Source organism: Bidens hawaiensis, unplaced genomic scaffold, assembly GCF_021521415.1.
Source record: "Bidens hawaiensis isolate Kalapana, Puna unplaced genomic scaffold, B.hawaiensis_p1.1 tig00038986_1, whole genome shotgun sequence".
In the NCBI taxonomy this organism is placed as follows: Eukaryota; Viridiplantae; Streptophyta; class Magnoliopsida; order Asterales; family Asteraceae; genus Bidens; species Bidens hawaiensis.
In genome coordinates, this window is record NW_027496840.1 from 104,649 (window position 1) to 114,706 (window position 10,058).

General features: G+C 35.8%; 3 non-coding genes across 3 annotated transcripts; all 3 read left to right on the top strand.

Moving 5' to 3' along the window:
* Positions 1–5,659: 5,659 nt before the first annotated feature.
* Positions 5,660–5,779, top strand: LOC143590763 (U5 spliceosomal RNA). The gene has a single exon (XR_013145539.1). It is a non-coding gene; the product is annotated as a U5 spliceosomal RNA (small nuclear RNA).
* Positions 5,780–6,977: 1,198 nt separating this feature from the next.
* LOC143590761 (U5 spliceosomal RNA) lies at positions 6,978–7,097 on the top strand. Its single transcript, XR_013145537.1, has one exon. It is a non-coding gene; the product is annotated as a U5 spliceosomal RNA (small nuclear RNA).
* A 1,389-nt stretch (positions 7,098–8,486) lies between these two features.
* Positions 8,487–8,606, top strand: LOC143590764 (U5 spliceosomal RNA). Its single transcript, XR_013145540.1, has one exon. It is a non-coding gene; the product is annotated as a U5 spliceosomal RNA (small nuclear RNA).
* Positions 8,607–10,058: the final 1,452 nt, after the last annotated feature.

The following is a 10,058-nucleotide window of genomic DNA, read 5'->3' on the forward strand; positions in this document are numbered from 1 at the left end:
TGTGCATTGATTATCGTGAACTTAACAAGCTTACTATTAAAAATCATTATCCATTGCCACGTATCGACGACTTATTCGACCAACTTCAAGGAGCAACTTGTTTCTCCAAAATTGATCTTCGATCGGGTTATCATCAATTGCGTTTTCGCGAAGAAGACATTCCTAAAACCGCTTTCCGTACTCGATATGGACATTTCGAATTTTTGGTTATGCCCTTCGGGTTAACAAATGCTCCTGCGGTATTTATGGACCTCATGAACTGCGTTTGCAAACCATTCATTGATAAATTCGTTATTGCCTTTATTGATGACATCCTTATCTTCTCTAAATCCAAAGCCGAACATGAACATCATTTGCGTTCCATTCTCGAGCTCCTTAGAAACGAACAACTTTATGCCAAATTCTCCAAATGTAAATTTTGGCTCGAGAAAGTTCAATTTTTGGGACATATCGTAAACGACAAAGGTATTCATGTTGATCCCGCTAAAATTGATGCCGTTAAGGATTGGAAGACTCCAACGACTCCCACGGAAATTCGATCCTTCCTCGGTTTGGCCGGATACTATCGGCGATTCATTCGAAATTTTTCTAAGATCTCCGTGCCTCTTACCTCCCTCACCCATAAAGGGAAACCATTCGAATGGGGTTCGAAGCCAGAGGAAGCCTTTTGTACTCTCAAGGACATGCTTTGCAATGCTCCTGTTCTAACCCACCCCGATGGAAACGACAATTTTGTTGTATTTTGCGATGCCTCCCATCAAGGCCTTGGTTGTGTTCTCATGCAACGAGGTCAAGTCATCGCATACACATCAAGACAACTAAAGGTCAACGAGAAGAACTATACAACTCACAATCTCGAACTTGGTGCCGTCGTTTTCGCTCTCAAAATCTGGAGACATTACCTTTATGGAACAAAATGTGTGGTTTTTACCGATCATAAAAGCCTTCAACACATTATTGACCAAAAAGATCCCAACATGAGACAACGGCTATGGGCCGAATTACTTAGTGATTACGATTGCGAGATTCGCTACCACCCCGATAAAGCGAATGTTGTCGTCGATGCCCTAAGTCGAAAGGTTTATGTTAAATCCGTTCTGCTTCTAAGCGTCATTGTTCAAACCCATCTTCAAATTCGTATCTTTCAAGCTCAACGTACCTCCGTCGAAGAAGGTAATATGTACGATGAAATGTCATGTGGAGCCGAACTTCAACTCGAAACCAAACCCGATGGTCTTTCGTACTTTCTCAATCGTTTGTGGGTTCCCGATCGTGATGACCTTCGTACTTGTATTCTCGAAGAAGCTCATAATTCGCATTATTCCGTTCATCCCGGTGCGGATAAGATGTATTTCGATCTTCGTGCTACCTTTTGGTGGCCGGGTATGAAAAAGGACGTAGCGTTGTTTGTATCTAAATGTCTTACTTGCTCAAAAGTCAAAGCCGAACATCAAAGACCTTTTGGTCTACTCGAGCAACCACCGATTCCCGTTTGGAAATAGGAAGACATTGCTATGGACTTTATCACCAAATTACCCAAAACCCAAAAAGGCAACAATAGCATTTGGGTGATCATCGATCGATTAACCAAATCTGATCATTTCATTCCGATCCGCGAGAAGTATTCTGTCGAGCAGCCTGCTCAAATCAATGTTCGGGAAATCGTGTGTCGACACGGTTTGCCATTGTCTATCATCTCCGATCGCGATGCCCGTTTTACCTCTCATTTTTGGCGTTCACTTCAAGAAACTTTGGGAACACGTCTCAATCTTAACACCGCTTATCATCCTCAAACGGACGGTCAATCCGAACGTACAATCCAAACACTCGAGGATATGCTACGAGCATGTGTTCTTGATTTCGGTGGGAATTGGGATTCTCATCTTTCGTTCATCGAGTTCTCCTACAACAATAGCTACCACTCTAGCATTGATGTGGCTCCTTTTCAAGCTCTTTACGGTCATAAATGTCGTTCCCCGATTTGTTGGAACGAAATCGGCAAAGCTCAAATCACGGGACCCGAGATGGTCCAAGAAGCCACCGATGTCATTAATCAAATCCGTAAGAATATCCTAGCCGCTAGAGATTGTCAAAAGAGTTACGCCGACAAACGGCGAAAACCGATCGAATTTAATGTTGACGATCTTGTCCTTCTAAAAGTATCCCCTTGGAAGGGGGTAGTCCTTTTGGAAAGAAGGGTAAACTAGCTCCTTATTTCGTTGGTCCTTTTAAAATTCTTGAGCGTGTTGGGAAAGTAACGTATCGACTTGAACTACCGCGAGAACTTGCTGGTGTTCATCCGACTTTTCATGTATCAAATCTTAAAAAGTGCCTAGCCGAAGGTAATCTCCATATACCTCTCGACGAAGTTCATGTTGATGAGTCTATGATTATGGTTGAACGACCCGTTGAGATCATGGATCGTAACGAGAAGAAAACCAAGCATAGTCGAATTCGGTTAGTAAAAGTTTGATGAGAATCACGGCGCGGCGCGGAGTTTACTTGGGAACAAGAAGACGCAATGAAAGAGAAGTATCCACATTTGTTTGCATCGTCGTCTTCATCTTAATTTCGGGACGAAATTTCCTAAAGTAGGGGATATTGTGGCATTCGTCAATTTCAGGTCTCGATTCGTATTCGTTTTGTAAACTTTATTGATGTAAACCGACCCGTTTTGTAAACCGAAACCTTTGATATAATAAAAATGATGGATTTTATGTTACAATATTCTTAAATAGTTACATTTTAAACCTTGAACTTTAAATTGTTTACGTTTTGCAACAATTATTTTATTTAAAGATCTTTAAGACAACCTTATAAATCCAAGACTTTCTTTTATTTAGGCCTCATACGTTAACTCGTCGTTCCGGCAAATCTACAAATAATCAATCTTTCAAGTTTATTACTTGAATGTGAGTAACTTCATATACCGTTTTCTACCTTTTATTTTGGGGATGACATTTCATCTTATCTAAACTAAATGTTTATACTTGTGTCTTCAACCATAAACGTTGTTGTATACTTTACTCGAATAATTGCTCGATTTGGTGTTCTATGCTTATTTGCCTATGTGTTTATCGCTTTTGGATGGTGGAACTATAAATCCTAGACCATTTGGCAACCCCTCATGGCAAGGTGTCGTTAACATAATGCAATTAACGATAACTATAAAATCCTAAACTATTTGGCAACCCCTTATAGTTGGGTGTCGCTAACTTGTTAGCGATAACTATTTATCCAAGTTTATAGCTATTATTTATGGTTTTGTATACTAGTTTTGTGGCTTTTCATACTATATATCTATTGTTCAAACTTATGAATTGCTCACCAACCTTTGTGTTGACAAACTTTATTTTATGAAATGTTACAGGTTTGCATCTAGGTTGATTATGGAGTTCGGTGAAGAAAACGTCACAAATACCGTTAGGATATTAGCAACAATGAACAATATTTGAATTGCTATATTTTGTGATATTTTGTTGTATTTGACTTATGAATATTTGGTTATGTGACATTTTCGATGTTGTGAAATGAAATGAGTTTGTTAAATATTGTCGCTTTAAATAGTGTCATGCGCTTATGGGCAATCGTTGCACCCCGGCATGTTACGCCACCTTTGGTCGGGGTGTGACAACGACGGTGATAGTGACGAGGGAGTGTTGATGCCACGCGAGTGGTGCTCAGTGACGTTGGAGCCACGTACGTTAATGCACAATAAAGATATTTGTATTCTATCATTTATCTATATATAGGAGGAGGTTTAAGAGGAAACTAAAAAAATTGAGTAATTAAGGAACTCTTCAAGTTACATGTAAAAAAGACATTTTACATAATCTTTTTATACTTTTTTATATATAAAAACATGTATATGCTGTTTTCAGAAAATAAAAATCTAAATTTTCAGTTAAAAAACGTAAAGAAAGTTCTTTTTACAAAATTAATTTTTTTTTATTTGAAATGTCTTCTACATTCATTTATAGCAAACACAAAATTTTATTTTAACGTTTTATGTATAAGACGTTATGAAACCAAAAACTAACCTCCCTTAGACTGTGGGTAATGGGGCGCGGAGGAGGGGGGGGAGGGTGATCCAGGTGGCTGCAAACGTGGCTCGCGCACACCACTACCACCCCTCATGAGAGCGGGGGCGCGAAGGGAGGGGCGAGCCGGACCGCGGGGGTGGGTGGATAAAACCGAACCGAACCGGGTTCGATTCTCAAACCGGTTCCCAAACCATCGGTTCGTATAGTGGTTTGGGTTATTTTCAATCAACCCGTTTAAACCAGTTAAAACCAATTTGAAACCGGTTTAAAACAGACCCGAGCCGGTGTAGGTCTGGTTGTCTAGTTTTATGCTTAAATCGGTTTACAAACTCGAACCGGTTTGATAATAAAAACCCAAACCGGTTCGGTTTATTAAAGTAACCAGTTTTGTACACCTCTACCTCTACCCAGTACCCACCCACTAACACTATCGAGGTTACAAACTTACAATCTTCCCTCAAGTAGGTTGGGCCGTTATGTTGGGCTCGTTCACTAAATGCCATCTTGAATTTATACAAGTCACTATCTGAAAGCCCAGATTTAGTTGATTTGTTAAAATTTTGTCCAATTTTAATATAATAGTTTAATTCCTTTTGAATGGACTTCAATCCTTCATTACTTATATTCTTCATATATTTAAATGGACATTAAAAGCATCATTTATATTCTTAAATATCTTTTTTACAAATAATATGTATTATGGCAGAAAAGTTTTCTTCTAATCTTCTTATGTATACATAAATAACGTATTAGATGTTGTTAATTCTATCTTCATTAATTAAAAAAGAATGCTAATATTTTATTGACCATAAAATATAATTGTATTCATTAGTTAAAATTAGCTTTAATTCACAGACATATTTAAAGTGTTGGCACCATCTTTTTCATTAACTGAAATCAAACTATTATGAAAATCCAAAAACCCGAACATTAGTTATAGGTTCGGTTTAAGCTTATGATCGTATAGAACCAACTCATTCCCATGGTATGCTATATTGCATAGTGTTGTGTCATGTTGTATCGTATCATATTTTGTTTTATTGTATCATAATATATAACATTATGTTACACTATATTGCATTCTGCCCATTGGCCATACTTGTTTTGCATAATATCGGACCTGAAATGGTTTCCATTTACAAGATCTTGGAATATTCATATCTTTAACGTACCCACTGGCGATATGGGCATACGGTACTGAGAATCCATGTGGTGTCGGAGCAAGATGATTGAGAAAATTAATATATGTTCAATCCCATTTAGTAAACAACCCCGCAAGGTCGACCTTTTGTGTCTGTGTGAGTGTCTTAGTGGACATCATTTTGTTCGTCACACGGATCAATAACCGATATAGAGGTTATTGGGTCGACTACACGCATGATATTGTAAAGTTTTCGATATAGCTTCTTTTCTTTTTTTCTTTTAAGGAACCACGAAACCACTCAACGCTTTCCCATCAATTGTTCTTTGATTGTGTCATTAGTAAGGACCAAAAGATACTAGTAATTGAAAGAGACAAGCAGAGTTTGTCGTCCCACATCGGCTGGTTAAATGAGAATGAAAGTGTGGAGCAATGTATATATATATGTTGCTTAGCTGCTCACGATAAAGCACGCAGCTATGCAATGAGCACAAAGCAAACCATTCTTTTGCCTTTTACTAAAGAATACCGTGTGCTCGTTGCTTTTTAATAGCATACTCTTATTTTTGGAGAGTTCCTTTCTTCTTGAAAGGACTCCAACAAATAACATTTTAACCTTTACTCAAATGATGCACGACTGTCTTCGAGAATTACTAAAAGAATTTTGGTTGAAGGCTAGTATAAATTCAGATCTTAAGTAAATTAAAAATTTGATACCTCATGAAAAAATATATGATATGATGATAATTGTAGTTTCGATAAATAAAACACAAATATTTTAGCAAAATAATCTAATATATATATATATACTACCGTCGTCTGGGATGCGGAGGCAGGGAGGTCGGCTGACCTCGGCCCGATCATCCCGGAGGCCCATAAATTTTTAATAATTATATATATATATAATATATATATATAATTATTAAAAATTTATGGGCCTCCGGGATGATCGGGCCGAGGTCAGCCGACCTCCCTGCCTCCGCATCCCAGACGACGGTAGTATATCTGTTAGGCCAATCAGCCTAATAACATGCAAAAATGTGCTAAGTAAATAAATTTATGATAACTCTTGTATCTGTTATGGACTGAATCAAGTATCCATTGAGGGAACATGAACATCTTGGTGAATTTCAACTTGTGAACCTTTTACGAGTCAGTTACACAAAGTACAAATAGACTATATGTAATAAGTTGTGCATGATTTAGCATGTTAACTCTTAACTTTTATTCGATTACGTGACAGCTAGACTCGTGTTTCAAGCCGGAAATATAAGCAAAAGTGTGGATGTTTTCAGGTCTGGCTCAACAAATGCGGAGGCCTAAATCGAAACAAGATTTTGTGGCCTTTTCATTACAATTGCTAAGAGATTTTTTTTTTTGCTTACCCAAGTTTTGAACTCATAACCTATATTATAGTAACAAACAAGCCTACCACCATACCGATACACTATTTTTAATTTACTTTACCCATTATAATATATCTATATATAATGTTTTTTTAGACTTGGAGGCCTTAATTAAATGTTGGTCTAAAGCCCTAACTTGTTTTCGCTGTCACACGAGCCACCCCTGGATGTTTTACATTACTTTATCTTGAGATATCCAAGATTATTAATCTTCTGGACACATGTCATCATTAAGGGTTTATATGTAGGTTTGGAGTTCTTTCATCCTGTCACTATTAATAATTAACAAAGATAAGGATTAAAAGATTATAGTAACAAGATTAAACGAAATAATAAACTTGAAGTTAAAACTGAAGTAAAAAAAACAGAACTACACAAGTTAGCTGGGTTTGTCCCACATCGACAAAGCGAACTATTCTTTCGCCTTATACTAAAGAATATCGTGCGCTCGTTGCGCTAAAATAGCATACGCCTATTTTTGGAGAGTTCCTTTCTTTTTGAAAGGACTCCAACAAAAAACAGTTTAAAGTTTATACATATAGTTACCAAATCGCATTTTAATCTTCGCTTTTTAAATGTTATGTGAGACTGAATCAAGTAGCCATTGAGAGAATGAGAGGTGAAAACACATTGAAGTCGAATGTTGTGATCAATCTAATGCAGGGATAATGTCTTGAGAGTCACCTAAGTATAGGCCAACAAGTATATATCCGTTTTTGTTTATATTAATTTCGCGAGATGTATATGCTAGAAAACTGTAATCATGTGTAATAGCAATTATACCCTTCGAGGGTGCTTTTAATAATCGAAAGATCCAATAAACTGACGGGTATAACTGATATTTATATTTGTTTTATTGTACTATTTAAAGTTTTTCCGTCTGTTTGATGTTTGAGGGTACTTTAGTCATTTTACAATTTTTGAGCATACATTTAGCTGGAATTGGTTTAAATCAAAACGAACACATATTTAATGACACAAAGTAATCTTTTAAACTTTGCTTTGTAGTATATTCATATGCTAGTTGACTTTTTAGAATGGTTTGTATGCATTTTTGTTTCAATTGCAACAGGTATGTTCAATTTGATATTCGCAGTATACCTTTCTTGCTCATGCGGGTCGTGTGTTTTGTTTCTTCACAGTTTTGTTTTGTATAGGATTTGCATCACATACTTAGCATACCCTATAATGGTTTTTTTTCTTGATCACATCTTCATATACCATTTATTTGTAAGTATTTTTATTTTTAATATTTTGTTACATATTAAGAACCTATATTTGGTATCCGTATGCAGTTTCATGGTTCAGGAAGATAGTCACATTTATACATTATGTTAAGCCGGTATTGATATTTACATTCTTTTATTTATGCTTTCACATTCTTTCTGTCAATAGCTTTTTCAAATCATAATGTCAAAGCACATGAAAATCTCGAAGATCACATGGCAAAAATGACGATTTTGACTCGGTTTTAAAGGTTTGTGATGTTACTTGATTTAAGATAATTAGTAGTCCTAATTTTATATTTCGTTTATTATATAGGTTTGTCGACTTATAGATTTCATTTATCTTGCACAGATGGCCCATCAAACGCCATGGTTCTTATTGAAATCGTGTAATACTCGGGTATCTAATCTATTGTAACATGTTATTCATTTCGCGTTGTGTCATTTATACATCTTTATTTATTTCCCATGGTGCCATTTATACAACCTGTGTATCACACGGGTATCTAACCTAGTTAAAAACTAAAGTAAAAACACAAGTCAGCATTAAGAAACATGATACTTGATAGGAAGCGTAGAAGTTGCGCTTGTCCCACATCGCTTACTATATGAATTTGAAAGGGTGGAAGTGAGTATATAGGCACCACAGCTGCATTTAACGAAAGAACGCAGCTATGCAATGAGCACAAAGTGAACTATTCTTTTGCCTTTTACTAAAGAATACCGTGTGCTCGTTGCGCTGAAATAGCATACGCCTATTTTTGGAGAGCTCATTTCTTTTGTAAAGGACTCCAACAAAAAACAGTTTAAGCCAAATAACAGAATAGCATTTTATGCAATTTTGACATCTACTTGATGATTTACGGTTAAAAAACATGTTAACAAATTCATTACGATTGGATCGGATTTTGCAGTTTACCTCGAACGTTACCCATTAAAGCATTTTTCTATATAATATTCACATCTCTGTTAGTTAAGATTAGAAAAAATAAAACCATATTTTGATTGCGCCCATATGACTGAATCAAGTAGCCATCGAGATGCAAAAACACAGTGAAGTCGAATGCCACGTTATGACATTTAGGGGTGTGCAAGAAACCGAAAAATCCGATCCGCAACCGAAAAAACCGAACCGAAACAAAACCGATGGTTTGGCTTTATGTTTTTGTAAAAATCGAGCTAACGGTTCGGTTTTGGTTTTGCATATAATAAAAACCGAAAAAACCGAATTGAATTCCTAAATTTTTGTTTTTTTTATATTTTATATTAAGTAATTTATAAGAATTTAATAAATATGTAATTCCAATATTTTTTATCAAATGTATAATAGTCTATTATTTTACAATTAACAAAACTATTAATACCTAAATTCATTATTTTTTGCTAACTTTATTTTCGGCCTAAGACTTTCAAGCTCAAATGGCAAAAACAAAAAAAAAACGAAACCGAAACAAAACCAAAACGAAAACAAAAAAAACAAAACTGAATGGTTTCAAAAACTTCAAAAACTGAAGTTATGGTTTTCGGTTTGGTTTTAGCCTAAAACTGCACCACGCACACCCCTAGGAGTTACATTTAGCATTTAAAGAATGAAAAATGTAATGTTATTACAAACTTATTATATACCAAAATGTTTCTATTAACATTATGAACAATAATGCAATAATATTAACCATCTTGAGCAGAACTACATGTTAAACACATTGTTACAAAGCAATAAACCACCTGAATTAATCAACTTCTGCTCGCGCCATTTCTCAAATAAAAGTTCCTCACTGTTTTGATGCTCAATGTATTTACTCGTGTCGAATCTTGATCTTGTATCACATTTAACTTCTTTATAAGCATCCTTGTTATTAATAATCTCGACTGGAAGTACTTCGTCAACAATCTTGGAGCCGCCTTTATCATACCGTTGATCCTCTAGCGTACACTTATGTGGCTTTCAATTAAGAAACAATATCATGAAAATCAGTTGCATAGTTAAACATGCATATTGGTAACATAATATATGTTAGTGTATAGTCATTTACCTCTAAGTCTAATGGAAGATCATCAAAACTTATTTCAGAGAAACATGAACCTCGCATAGTGTTAACGAATTTGTGTCCTGGCAACGGGTTAACATCGGCTTCAAGCTCCATCTGGACCAGTGATTTAGAATCCATTTTTATTATCTATGGACTTGTGAACTATATGAAGAATTGATGATGAACTAGCTTCAACCATCAAACCGAACAAC